The sequence below is a fragment of the Clarias gariepinus genome, chromosome 5 (assembly GCF_024256425.1).
Source record: "Clarias gariepinus isolate MV-2021 ecotype Netherlands chromosome 5, CGAR_prim_01v2, whole genome shotgun sequence".
In the NCBI taxonomy this organism is placed as follows: domain Eukaryota; kingdom Metazoa; phylum Chordata; class Actinopteri; order Siluriformes; family Clariidae; genus Clarias; species Clarias gariepinus.
Window position 1 is genome coordinate 9,250,071 of NC_071104.1, and position 14,324 is coordinate 9,264,394.

Genomic DNA, 14,324 nt, shown 5'->3' on the forward strand with positions numbered 1-14,324 from the left:
TTTCTGCCTCAGGGTCTGTGTGCATGGAGTTCGCATGCTCTTCCCGTGCTTGGTGGGTTTTCTCCCAGGTTAGGATAATTGTTGCAAAGTTTCCAAATTGCCTGGAGTGTGTGAATGATTTCTACCATGGTCATAAAATGGGAATGAATTCAATAGTAATCAAAATTAGCATCTACAGTCCCTAGATGGATTACAGAGGTTCCTAGATTTAAAAGAATCAAAGAACGTTATTAATCCCAGAGGGAAATTACTTTGTCTCGGTTATACAGTGGCTTTGATTAATTTATCAGGAAGAAAGGAAAAAATAAGATTAGACAAGGAAAAAAATAAAATTAAAGAAATAAAAAATTAAAGAAAAATAACAATAATGATTTTTTTTTTTTTTTGCATAGTACAGTTAAAAACCAATGGGCGTATGCGTCACTGAGCTCCCAGCTGTGATTTGTCGAGACGAACTGTCAATCAACTTTTTTCTCTCAATCTACCTTTTCCTCACCTGTATTGGAACGAGTTCCGCCTCTCGACCTAGTATTGGTAAGCTTCAGGTACACGTTAATAGGACTGACCAATCGGAGGGCAGGAATCAACTCGACAAGCCAATCAAAGGAAGGAAGGTGGGACGTGTCGGAATGTGGGTGCGAAAAGAATAACTAGCTACCCGAGGACTGTGTGTGTCTTTGGCTTGGGCAGGTTATTGATCCATGCTAAATGAGCGTACAGTAAATATAGAGCTTTGACAAGAAACCGAAGAAAATCAGAATTTATTCACGGTTAAGGAACAGGTAAGAATGGATTTGGGGAATATTTTTTTCTCTCTCGATGTGTGTGTATATATGTGTGTGAAGTCAGACAGTTGCAGGGGCTGGACTTTACTGTTAGCCTAGTTAGCCAAACACCGGCTAATGCTAACACTGTCTTAGGGGCGCGTGCGTTCATGTGTTGAATGAAATGACGCTCGAGCCGGAGAAACGGTCAGACCCTCAGGCCCTCAACGGCTCCGTTAATGTTACCAGCGCGCTCGAGCGGCGTTAATTGATTCATGCCTGTTTAAACCGGTTAGCGTAACCTGGTTCAGTTAGCTGACTGGTACCGGCTGCTAGCATCGAGTCCGTTCCTTGCTAGCATGCTAAGGCTGCTAGGTTCATCTCTAGCAGGCCTGAGCTTGTAAACACCACTTGATGTCATTTATCATAATTCGCTTTCAACTCGACACACCGGATTTTAATACTGAAATAAAACCCTTAACCACACTCACTTCTGGAACATTCTCTCTCATGTTAAACTTAGATTTAAAGACATTTGCCAACGTTTGTCAGACTTGATAGGTCGTTTGCTAATAATAATAATAATAATAATTATTATTATTATTATTAATTCTCTAGTGTCTTAATTTCAATTTGTTTAGATATTAAGAACAAACGGAACGTTAAATAAATAATCATTTAAAGATTTTTAAGACTCAGTCTATTTTGTGTTACAGTGAAGTCATTATAGAAATTTGGCTTCTTAATTAATTATACAGTATAATCAGATATCTCTAATCATCACAAGGTTGTTTATCATTACGATCATTATTATTAATATTAAAACTTCCTTCAAAGAATCACAATTAATACATAAATATTTTAATGGCCAAATAATAAAATGATCAAACTATAAAAAATTTTTAAATTAAATATGTTTATCTTTCCAAAATACACTGGTCAAAGTAAAAATTTATTAAGTGATTGGTCCGTGGGGCAGGCCGAGGCGATCAGTGAGTTGGTCCGTGGGGCAGGCCGAGGCGATCAGTGATTTGGTCCGTGGGGCAGGCCGAGGCGATCAGTGAGTTGGTCCGTGGGGCAGGCCGAGGCGATCAGTGAGTTGGTCCGTGGGGCAGGCCGAGGCGATCAGTGATTTGGTCCGTGGGGCAGGCCGAGGCGATCAGTGATTTGGTCCGTGGGGCAGGCCGAGGCGATCGGTGATTTGGTCCGTGGGGCAGGCCGAGGCGATCGGTGGTTGGTCCGTGGGGCAGGCCGAGGCGATCGGTGGTTGGTCCGTGGGGCAGGCCGAGGCGATCGGTGGTTGGTCCGTGGGGCAGGCCGAGGCGATCATATATCAAATATAATAATGTAAAGTGTTAATTTATCATAATATTGACGTATTATTTTAAGTTTTTAAAAACATATTTTATGGCATCACCACTAACATGGAAAGGTGTTCAAGCAGGTTGTGTCTTAAATTTTAAGGCCCAATATCAGATGAATGTCATCATTACTTCTACTGGTGATTTTATTATTTATTTATTTTTGTTTTTTTTCACTCTTCATTGCTCATGGTTATGCCGCTGCCTGCACAACTCGCAGTGTGCTTCTGGATTAGATGCGAGTGTGACTTACAGGAATCGCAGCACACATCTTAATTTTAACCTGCATTTTAGGTCTATTTGTTTAAAGAGTGGATATATTTGAATATTTTGCAATTAAAATCTGTATGCGCTGAAACAATAAGAATTTACTTGCTAACGCGGGAACTGTTAGAGCTGCTGTGTAGAAAACTCAACACCAGACCAGGAAAGTAATCTGATCTGTGCGAATGTAACACAGAACTCATCACCTTATCTGCTTATCTCTGTGTTTGATGCTGGCACGATACGTTAGTGCTGTCACTACGATTGATTTTCTGAGAGATGTTCCCCTTTCTCTGTCTGTCAGTCATCACGTGGATGGGTCCAGTGTTGCAGATGTGATGTCTCAGGCTCAGAGTGCTTTTTATATACACATTTCCAAGAGAAACATCACACTATATGTTAGGGATATGGTGTGAGTGTGTGTGAAGGCAGCGGTATCTACCTAGCTATATATATATATATATTTTTTTTACAGTTTTTAAAGGATTAAAAATATCCTTAAATTATTTATTAAAAACTAAAATGACGTGTAACCCGCACTAAGATGTTTATCTCTTTTCTTGTCCACGCTAAAGTCCAGCAGGTGGCGGTATTGCACCGAGTGCTTATAAACTCAAAAGAAGAAGTAGTAATAGTCTTAAGCTACGTTTACACCGTCAGGTAAATGTGACCCAATTCCGATTTTATGCTCATATGTGACACATATCGTATATGTTCTCTGTCTGTGTAAACAGGAAAAAAAACGCATGCATCCCGATATGTCGAGATCAGTTTCCGGCCTCCTTCTTATGTGGAAATAAATCAGATATGTGCTAATGTGATTGTCGTGTAAACAGACAGATCGGATTTCCTGAGGCATTGTGTTCTGTACATCATTAAAATTGCGACTTCTTCACGGTTTAATGACGTAATGTTATTTTCCGGTGAAAGCGCGTGTGGAATTATACCATCGCAGGTGACATGGAAAAGAAAAAGCACCCAGCCCCCCCTCCTTTTTAATGCTTATTTGGGCTAAATAACGTTAAGAAATCAGTGTTTGGTGAATGAAGCAGCAGGCTGCAATTATGCCGTTTTTTTTTTCTCCTTTATTTTAAAACCATGGTGACATTTCGCGAACTGCGCATATATCGCAGATCGTCAAGCTTACTTCACCACCATCTATCTTGGCTAGTGTGTAGCGCAAGAACCTCCTTTTAAGGTTGTTTCAAATGGTATGGCAAGTGTAAACAGACGGTCAAAAAAATCAGATATAGGCAACAAATCAGAATTGGGCATCGAGACCTGCAGTGTAAATGTAGCCTTAGAAAACAGGAGTATTTGCAGAAGCGTTGTTACTTGCAAAAGCTGTGATATATTATTAAGAAGATTGTCAGACCATTTACTAGTTTGCCAAGTTCTCTACAACCATGTTGAACTGAAAAGCAGCACGACATGACAAATCATGTCAAGTGCAGAAAAAAAACGCTGCTGGTAAAATAATGACCGATCGTCTGTAGGAGATTCGATTGTCTTTTTAGTGTTTTCCCACACACAGAGTATACAGTGGCAAGAAACAGTAAGTGAACCTTTTTAAATTTTTATTGTTTTCTGCGTTAATTTATCATAAAATATTATTTGATCTTTATGTGAAGTCAAGGGTATTGACAGCCATTTTCTTGCTGATGTGCTTAGGCCGGCCGCCCAAATACATTGATGGCCGCTCAAGTATGTTTGCTCACCATTTTGATAAAAAACTGTCCTGGAGAACGATCGATTAACTAGTAGCCGGTGGTTCCTTCCCATGATTTCACTCCTGGACCTGTTTATTCCGCTAACGCAAGATATGTCCCGTACATATTTGTTTGATCTCTGTGCACTTCTTTACCTGTGAGACCTGTTTTTATTTTTTGCTTATTTATGGTTGTACAGTTAAAATAAAAATAAAAAAATCAATTCATTATATTGCCTAGGCTGTACTGGAAGAAAGGATATATCACTCTATATTGCACAATCCTGACCCTTATATATATATATATAGCATATTTATTAAAACATAGTAATTAAAATTTAGGGATATATGCTCTGGGAAACAGTGCCATGTTTGTGCACTAAAGAGTGTTTAGTTTAAAAAAAATTTTTTTACTTCATCTAACTCAAATACAAGTGTATGGAGTGAAGGGTTGGTAGGTTGGATCTCTGAAATGTGAAATTAATAGAAATGTCATATAAATCAAAATATTGTGTTAAAGGTTATTTGTTTATTGTATTTAATGGAGCACTTTAGTGTTGGCAGATAACGCCGGCCCGTTCAGCTGGCTACTACCAAAGTATACTGTGGGAAACGCTGTTCGTAATGAATTAATTGAGTAATTGTGATGAGGATTGACACTGGCTTAATCATAATGTCTGTCTCCAAGCAGAGAGCCACTGCAGGACGGAGTGAATATACTGCTCTGGTGCTGTATCAGTTATAAATGTCCCTTTGTTCAGTTAGAGATATATTTATCTCGAGTGAAGAGTACGACTTATTTCCGGCCATCGCAGGGACGCTACTCTTTGTACTGTTTGGGCGAGGACGTAAAAGAAGTGCAGTGTTTTTCCCTGCCACTTGTTGAGGATTAGGCCTACTTGAGCGCTGAGCTGCTATTACTGTCAAGTCCCCTTAATGATGAGAGCAGTTTGTGTACTCGAGCTGTTACGTTACTCTCTTTCGCCTCTCGCGCCAAGGAAGTAAACACTAATGCCTCACGACATCCGTCTACTCGAGGGCTTTAAGCTAATTTGCAAGACGCTCCACCAATGCTGGGTGTTAAACCAAGATTCCCGCTACAATCGACACCAGATTAAACAACTTGTGAAAGTCCTTCTAAGTACAAAACACAGTTTTTGTAGTAAAGAGAAAGTTAACTAAGCTGTGCTGACCCAATGAGAGAGAGGAAAAAAAACAAGTCAGGTTTTATTGCGATCGCATTTTAACCGCACGATATTCTGCAGGCTTTGCGTGTTTCTGGCCTGTATCTGTCACAGGGAATATTCATAGCGCCGGGGTGATGTATGAGCTCTGGTGAAGAGTAGGTGTACGTCATCCCCTTAGGAAGTTCTCACCTGAGAGTAACAAGCCCCAGGAGACCTCGTGGTAAAACAGCGCCACATGTTTTCACGTTCGTTTCAGATAATTTTAGCAGTGCGCTGTCGAGGCGGTTCCGGCCGAGTCGCGGTGTACATGTTGCACTCGTGCACATGAGCAATTAACACATGTGGGAGGAGCATAGCTCGATGCTGCTTCATCATAGGCCTTCCATAAAGCTTGTGAAGGTTCAATCACGGACCTGCGCATCTGTCTGCGCAGTCTCTATTATCTTCTTGATTCTTTCACACCTGGCCAGGACAGTAGGACGCAATTCCAACATCCTGTCTTACTTTGTTCTTTAGCTTCTAACCTTTCTCGACCTCTCTTCGTGAACCGAAGAATTCATCTGCTTCCTCTTCTTCTTCATCCCGACCGAACGCTTTACCCATGCTTCATCTGTCTCTATAAAAATATCTGACACCCCAGATTTGTCCAGCTTTTCCTTTAACACTTTGTCCATCCACAAACTACTCGGATCGCACCGCAGGTTTAAAAGCATTACCGCCTGAGTCCCATCCATCTCCTGCGTCTCTAGGATGGCGGGTCACGGTGTCGATCAGATTTTCCTCCCAGCACTGAAAGAAAGCAGCTTCTAACCACGAGTGAAGTTGTGTGTGTGTGTATGTGTGTGTCTGCGCGCGAGAGAGTTTAGCAACACGAGCCGAGACCCCTGGCGAGCTAATCCGAATCCTTGCCTGCGTTCTGGATTCGCTCGGCAGTCTGATGTCTCAGCGCAGCCCTGGAGAGTGGCAGGGGGTCTTGTGTCAAGTCAAGGTAGAGGTCGACAGCTATGAACGAGAGTTGACCTGATTAGAATAAGCGCAGGCAAGAATCTCAGATCCGTTTCACACACGTACTGTACACGCACTCCGCGGTAAACCTTCCTGTGCTTCATTTACATACGTTACGCAGCGTTTTAGGTATCTGTGTGCAGCTGAAGAATTTGTGATGAACTCCTGTTTTACTGCGAGAGATCTCTCTAAAGCGCGTATGTGCGCTCGCTCGTGTACAGATTTACATATGGAGGTGAAAGCGAGCATGGTTCAATAACGCACTTCAAACACCGTTGCCCTTTCTCTCCATGAGTGAAAACACTGAGCTTTTCATATCCCACCAAGGAAAGGTCAGTCACTTGAAGGGTGGGGGTGGGTGGGTATTTTACACGCAGCATTGAGGTGGGCCGGGGGGGCCGGGGTTATCTGACTAACGCCCAAAGTCTCAATCTCGTTCAGTTCCTTAAGATGAACCCAGAGCCAGCGCGTCGTTCGTTCATGTTTGTTCACAGAGTCGGTGGTGGCTTATTTATTTTTCTTTCAGGTGGCGGGGGGGAGAAAAAAGGGCTCGATGAATGCCTGAGCACATAATAAGCTCAGGACGTAGTTGCCCTCAGGTCTCCGGCATCCGCAGAGAAGCAGCCACGACCACACCACCGTCTGCCGGATGCCAAAGCGACCCATTAGGACGGCTTGCTGTGTGGAAAACGTAGAAATTTTCGCGGCTCTTTAGACGAGTGGACGTTCAGGCCTGACTTGCGCTCGATATGGAAAATGTCACGTCTTTATCACGTGCTTTGATGAAACGGCTCAGTGGTCAATTCAGACCATTAGAAGTGGGGGGGGAGGGGGTTGACCCCACTCGTTCGCTGTAATTGCCTTGTATTGTGATTTCCATACGCAAAAGACAAAATGATTTATTATTCGGTGAGATATATACTGTTTAACAACTTGTCTTATCTGATAAATAGTGCTAAAAAAAAAAACACCGGGTTAAACCACAGATGTGATTTTTTTTTTTTTATTACTTATTTATTCTTTTTTTTGTATGAATTATTTATTTATTGCTGTACACATTGATTTGATATCTGTCTTACTTTTTAACATCTGTGAGTCGGTGCTTCTCGGACACTGAGGAGTTCGAAGTCTGATTTTGATCACGACGCATCTGTTGAACCAGCTTATGCTGCAAATGAACGAGGGGAAAAATGGAAAAAGGGAAAAAAAAACGTCCAGCAGCATGCATTAACCAGTCGCATTGCCAGCGATTTCGTTTTCCTTCTCTCTGTCTCTCTCTCTCGCATTCCTGCCTGTCCTTCACCACCACAGGAGTGTCACACAATGAAGAGTAACGGTTTTGCAGTGCGGTGACATCTTGAACCAGATCCTGGCTCTGTGGAACAGCATCCTTCCCCTGCTCTAATGAGGATGGAACAGTGTCCACAGGAGCTCTGTCACGTTCCTCACCGCACATTGAAGAAGCCTCCTCTTCTCTCTCACACACTCTCTCTCTTTCTCCGTCTTTCTCTCTCTCTCTCCCCCCCCCTCCCCAAGGGACCTCATTAGGATTTTTCTTTCCCAGCCTGTGTAGGAATCGGCGCGTCCTTAGGGAAAAATGTAAATAAACGCATTTGTCACTTACATCCTCCACCATTCTCTCCCCATCCCACTTCCTAAAATTTTTTTATTTATTTTTTGCTTTCTCGAAGAAAAATCGCATCGCGAGGCTTAATTAGTAAGCACTGGCATTACGCTTTCTTTATTATGTAAATGAATCGGTCGAGTACTTGGAAGTGTTGTCTCACAAGCTTTGTGCCAGGTGTTTCCTGACTGAATGCCGGGCAAGGGATTTTTTTTTTCCTTCTTCTTCTTCCCTCCCTTTCTGTCGCCTCCTAAAGAAAAAGACAACTGTACTGTGAAATTGCAGGACAAGCTATAATTATTTGACGGATGATTTTTGTTTTTCTCACCCCTCCTCCCCTCCAATCTGCAGCTTTAGTGTCGGAGTGACGTGAGTGACGGGACCTCATTGATTTCCTTTGTTACGGCTTAGCAGAGAAAGTGGCTTGACGGTTTGCAGAATGCAGCTCCTGTCAAGCGCAGGGACCGTGCTGCTGCTTATCCTTTCTAGGGAACCTTCTCTGGGAGGGGGGCAAAAGACAAAGAATGTGAGGGCTTTTTTTGGGTTCGGGCAACTTTTTTTTTTTTTTAGGGGGTTAGTGGCTGATTTAATATTGGAGGAAAACTATCGTCATGTTCTTTGGAGGCGGGTTAACAGGTCATGGTGGTTTTATTAGGCGAGCTGCAGGTTTTTTTTTCTGCTCCACCTTTCTCTCTCTCTTCCCCCCCCTCTACTGCTGCAGATAGAGCGAACACGTCTTGTGTGTTCTGGAATGTTGTAACAATACGAGACACTGCATTGACCTTTATTCTTCTTTGTGCTGTACGAAAGTTGCTCAGTAAGGCGTCGTGCAAAAAGATCAGCTCTGGATGTTGTAACCTTGTTAAAAGCGAACACACTCAGAGTGAAGTGCACTTGGAAACTGAGCATATACAAGGAACCCTAGTGGCAGCCCTCAGCTTTACCACCTCCTTTCGTCCAGTAAAAAATTCTAAGACGATGGTTTTATTTAAATTAAAGCGGAATAATTTAGAGTGTAACGTGAACGTTTAAATTGTGGCAACTGGATTTGTATTATTGTTTGGTAAGTATCACGATTTTGCTAAAATCCCGATTTGATAAATGTTATTCAGATTTTGTTAGAACTCCAAAGCGAACGTGGCAAATTATTTACTTCTAGCGCATAGCATGCTCTGCTGTGTGAATAGCTTACAGAGCTCCACCTGTACGAATATAGAGCAAAGGCAACATGTTACCACTTCAAATGCAAACATTTAAATAAATAAAAAATCAAACAGCAATTTCAACAGAAAAGAATAACAGTTTATAACTGAATCGACCCCCCTGTCCCCTCCCACCCCCACATCCTTCAACATCTCTATTAGGAATGCAAGGCTAAAGACGACTCGTACGACTCGCCATGATTTGATTAAAAATGTTTCAGATTGCAGAGGATGCACTGATTGAACACAATGTTTGGTGTGAGAACTCAACAAAACACAATGCGATAATCGAAACTGCATTTGTCAGTTATTCGGTCTTGGGGGGGGGGGGGGGGATCGGAGACAAGTAGTTTTTGTTAGACTCTTGAAAAATCAGTTGTTGTTTTTTTTTTTAAACAAACTTGTGATTATTCAGTGAAATTGATATTTTTTTCAGTCAACTCGATAAACCGCAATGAATCAATTCATACTTTTTAAATTCCTTTAATATATCACACCTTGCGGAGTGTAAAGCGGAGCCTCTTCATGGGGTAAAAATAAAAAGCTTATTGCCTTGTACATCATACAAACAAGAACACAACACAACAATCAGCAACACAAGTAACACTGTCTCTTTGGATAGTTTTTAATACTTCAACTTAGAGCAAAATTTAGTGTAGCGATTACTGGAAAATCGACCCTAACTCCAAAATCATTATATATATATAATTTTTTTTTTTTTTTATTAAAATTTCTCCAAGGTTGCATTTAAGTGAATAAAATTCACTTAAGACATTATCAGTTTCTCTAAAGTCTTACAGGTGGCGTAGTGCTGGGCGATATGGAAAAATCATATATCACGATATGGATTATTTTATATCACGATAATAATATATACCACGATATACCACCCACAATAAAGAAAGTTTTTAGTTATTCTCTGAAAGTTTGACAAAAATATCATTGCATACTTTTTTTGCAACTTTATTTTGAAGTGACATTTAACTGAACTGTCACAAATGAGAAAAATACATTTTAGTTTAGCAATATAAATGTATCAACTGACAACAGATGTGGTGGAGGTAGAGCTACAGTAGCCTTCACATTTTTTTTTATCCACATCATAGTTATTTAAATAGTATTATCAAAATAAAATTTATTTTAAAAAAAATTTAAAGTGCACAACCATTTCAAGTTTCTGAACACAAAAGCACTGAATTATAAAAAATAAACACAACATTTTTCAACCTTGTAGTGCAAAGTTTGCAAACCAAAATAAAGTATCAAAAGTAAATTTCAGAGTAGAACATAACACTGTTTAAGGCATTAGCCATGAATAAAAGTGCAAACATAAAAGGCTACTTTGTAAAAGTAGAAAAAATGTCTGTCAAATTTATAGGTTGAGTGCAAAGAAGACAAGTTGGTCAACTATGTTTGGCTTAAGACAGGACCTCTTACATGTGGTGATGTTCCCACTCGCACTGAAGGCCCTTTCAGATAAAGAACTAGTAGCGGGAATGCATTAGTACTTCTTGGCGAGCCTGGCCACCGATGGGGAAACTCAACTCATGCTGCCTTCACTAGTTGCAAAACCACAAGACAGAGTTTCTTTGCAAAAAAGTTCATTTTTATTCTTGATTATCACTTATCACAAGGGTAGAGTATGAATTGCTTAGCGACAAGACATTATCATACATTTGTCATAGCCTATTTAATGCAATATTTTCTTTAGTAATTGATAAAGTTAGATTAGAAACGATAGAAGAGAAATAGGACGATAGACCCTTTTCTATCGTCCCCACGATATATATCGTCATATCGCCTAGCACTAAGGTGGACGAATATAAAATCCTGATAGTAAAAGAATCGCAATACAAATTGAATTGTATGGATTGGCACCTGGGTATATCGTATGGTCTCTGGGATTCCCTTATTTTCTTTCTAAGAGAGATTTTAACGCTCTTGTTCCTGTTGAACCAATTAAACTGAAAAAAAAAGAAAGAAACGCAGCATCTAAATATTAAGACGATACTGTACCTGTGATTCACAAGCTCTTTGCGAGGTATTCTCCGCAGTCTGCCGGCATGCCATTTATGCATATTCTCTGAAATTTATGCAATACTTCCATCTGGTGTAATACCAGTGTAAATAGCAGAGGCGGCGTGGTACCATGTGACACCGTGTCCTCAACCGAAGAAACGAACTAAATGTCATGTCTCAAAATCGCAAACTCGTGCCTACTCCAGACTGGAACCGAGAAGTAGCTAGCACTAACAGGTTTTCTTTTACATCATAACTTCTTCATTATTCAGAAATTCGTTATTATATACCATACGGTTAGGGCATTTAATTTGAGATGCAAAAGGTAACCCTCATGCCAATCGTAGAAAGTTGTAAAGACAGTAAACTGCAGCTGTGAAAACATAATTTACATCAAATTATCATAATTCTGTTTATTACATTATCATAATTCTGCCAAAATAAATGTAGATATCATAATTCAGAAATTCTGTGCAATCCAGTGGTCCAGTGAGTGACGAGGCCAATGTTCCACATCCAGATCGTGGCGTTGTTGTGATTTAGTACGAGTACTGTATGGAGATAAAGGCTAGGTTCACATTACCAGCCTGAAGTGATTCAATTCCAATATTTTTTTTTTTACGGAGCATGATAGAAAATGTCCTGTGAATCTGTCCTGATGGTGAATAATCTTCATTTTGGAAGATCCTTAACAAAACAAAGTTCACAGTCCAATACAGTGGAAAACAAGTCTGAGACGAAATGGGATCCGGGATTCCCCTCGCAATTTAAAGGCGCAGAGACAACACTGTTAGATTTTACTGTGAGAATTATTTTGTTAGGCTTGATTATGTTTTTTGGCCACATGATGGCAGTGTGGCGAAAGAAAACAGAGATAACTACAGAGATTACCTGTGGTTAACTGGGTTGGTATGCTTAACATTGTATATTCGTGTCAAATGCATACCAGCCTCACTTTGTCAGACTTGAGAACAAACCCGACTTATGAACATGCTATCGTTCATAAGTCGGGGACTACCTGTAGTAATATAAAGGACCTTTTAAAGGAAACTGAAGAAAAACGTGCATCATTTGATCAGGACTTGGACCAAGTCTGCTTGATGTTATAAGCTCTAAATGCCAAGCCAACATTCAGCCTGGGCACGCCACCGATTTAAATTTAATTAAATGATAGTTGAACATGTTATCAATCAATAACCTGTTTATCATTAGAAGTTAATGATGACCAGTTCTACTTGTTTATCCTCGTCACACTGTGCCTTCATGCAGCTGGGTTTGTGATGGAACTGGTTTCCAGTCCTGTGTGGTATGAGCTAATTATTTGCATTGTTTGTTTAGAAAAATGTAAATCTTAAAAAAATATATATATATATTTTTTTTTTACAAAATCATGATCCATGTAATATTGCAAAACAGATATAATCTGAAAAGAAACTTAGGTATAGGTGACAAGATTGCATCGGATCATCTGTGGTGAGTCCCGTCTCTAGTGCTCAGCAATAACTGTTACATCTCTCTCGTCCTTCCTCTGTGCAATAACCTCTCACTAAAACATATAACCGGATATCCAGAGATGCCACCCTGATCTAGAGTAATACATCTTCCTTGTGTCGTGTGAAAAGAAATAAAAAAACTAACTTTTCACTTGTCCAAACTTCTCAAGAAGTCATACACACGCCTCCTTTTGTTTCCGAACTACTTTAACGTTCTCACATTAGATCAGCTTCTACTTTGTAGGCAGCTCGAGTAGATATAAAGCTAAACAGAATCCTGGGCAGGACGTCAGAGCTTTGAGATAAATAGTGATGGATCTGTCCATGTTTCAGAGACTGGAGAAGGCTTTTCTGTTGTTTTTTTATTTTTACACTTTGTATATTCACGTTGTGTTTTTGACCACTTCTTCTTGACATGTTTGTATGATTTGTGTGGTATTATCACTGTAACCGGGAGACGACCAGATTGGATTTTGCAAGCGACACAGACAGGGTCACAGCAAGGGCGAATGTTTGTTTGTTTATTTATTTATTCATTTTTTTTTTTTTCCCCTTGAATAACAAAGGTGTATGTTATTTAAGCGTATTGCAATAAGAATAAAACCTGCTGGTTACGCAGACATCAGGTACATATTGTAAGTGGTGTCAGGTCTTATGTCTAGACTTTTTACACAACTGTACTTTAAGCGTTCTGTTTATTCTGCCTCGTTCTGATTTAAACGATTATTGATGTTGTAAATGTCGAGTAGAGAAAAACATCCATTGACCCATGATGCACCGTCCTGACTTGTGGCTCACTCCAAGTCATACACTTGGAAACGCCAGTCACCACCTGTTACTGGACTATAGGACGAAACCCGCTAAGCACAAGGCGGACATGCAAACTAGCCCCCTCGCACACACAAACACAGACCGTGTGAGGGATTCGATCCCTTTACCATGGAGGTGCGAGGACGTATCCTAGGTGACGAGCATGTTTTCTTTGTAAAAACATACTTCGATTCCGTGATCTGTAGCCTCTATAACCGATCCGTACCACAATCAATACGGTGATGGAATTTACTACGCGGAGTTCTGTGGAGGATTTGTTGACGTGACGCAACCTACGTCATAAATAGAAAAAGGTCTACACGTGATCGTTTCCTAAGCGTCTTAAATCAGTTTTTTTTTTCTTCAGCACCTTGCTTGCGAGTAACCTAACGTGAGTGTGAAACCATGCTGACACAGACCACGACTGTCCTCATGAGACTCCCCGATTCGTTCTTTCCTTTTCATCTGTTTTGTTTAATTTTTTTTCAAGAAGGTTACACAACAGTTGTCGGCAGTGTGCTGATGCGTTGACGTCTCTTGACCACCCGTGTATCGTTCATGCCTCTGTGCGTGCCTGTCAGTCTGCGCTCTCTCTCTCTCTCTCTCTCTCTCTCTCTTTACCCGAACTCTTATAGGTCCAGCTTGTATCTCTTTCCCTTAAAGATTAGGAATACTGTAATTTTTTTTTTTTTAGGGGGTCGTGGGGGCGTTACCTGAGCGGCATCATGTGATTAAATCCCAAGCTTGAGCAAAGCGAACAAGTAGAATTAATCAGCGGCTCAGGCCTGCCGGGACTAATTCACCAATAAAATTACATGGAAGAGGGGCAGAACAAATGCATCTTATACCACCTCTCCCCCTCCCTGCTGTCGTTTCTTTCCCCTGTC

General features: G+C 40.7%; 1 protein-coding gene across 1 annotated transcript in view; it reads left to right on the forward strand.

Moving 5' to 3' along the window:
* Positions 1-644: 644 nt before the first annotated feature.
* The window catches only part of LOC128524085 (R3H domain-containing protein 1-like), a 41,592-nt gene continuing 27,912 nt past the window's right edge, over positions 645-14,324 (forward strand). Inside the window, exon 1 of the mRNA XM_053496401.1 lies at positions 645-782. The gene's annotated coding sequence lies outside the window, so the exon portion shown is untranslated. The remainder of the gene's footprint in view (positions 783-14,324) is intronic.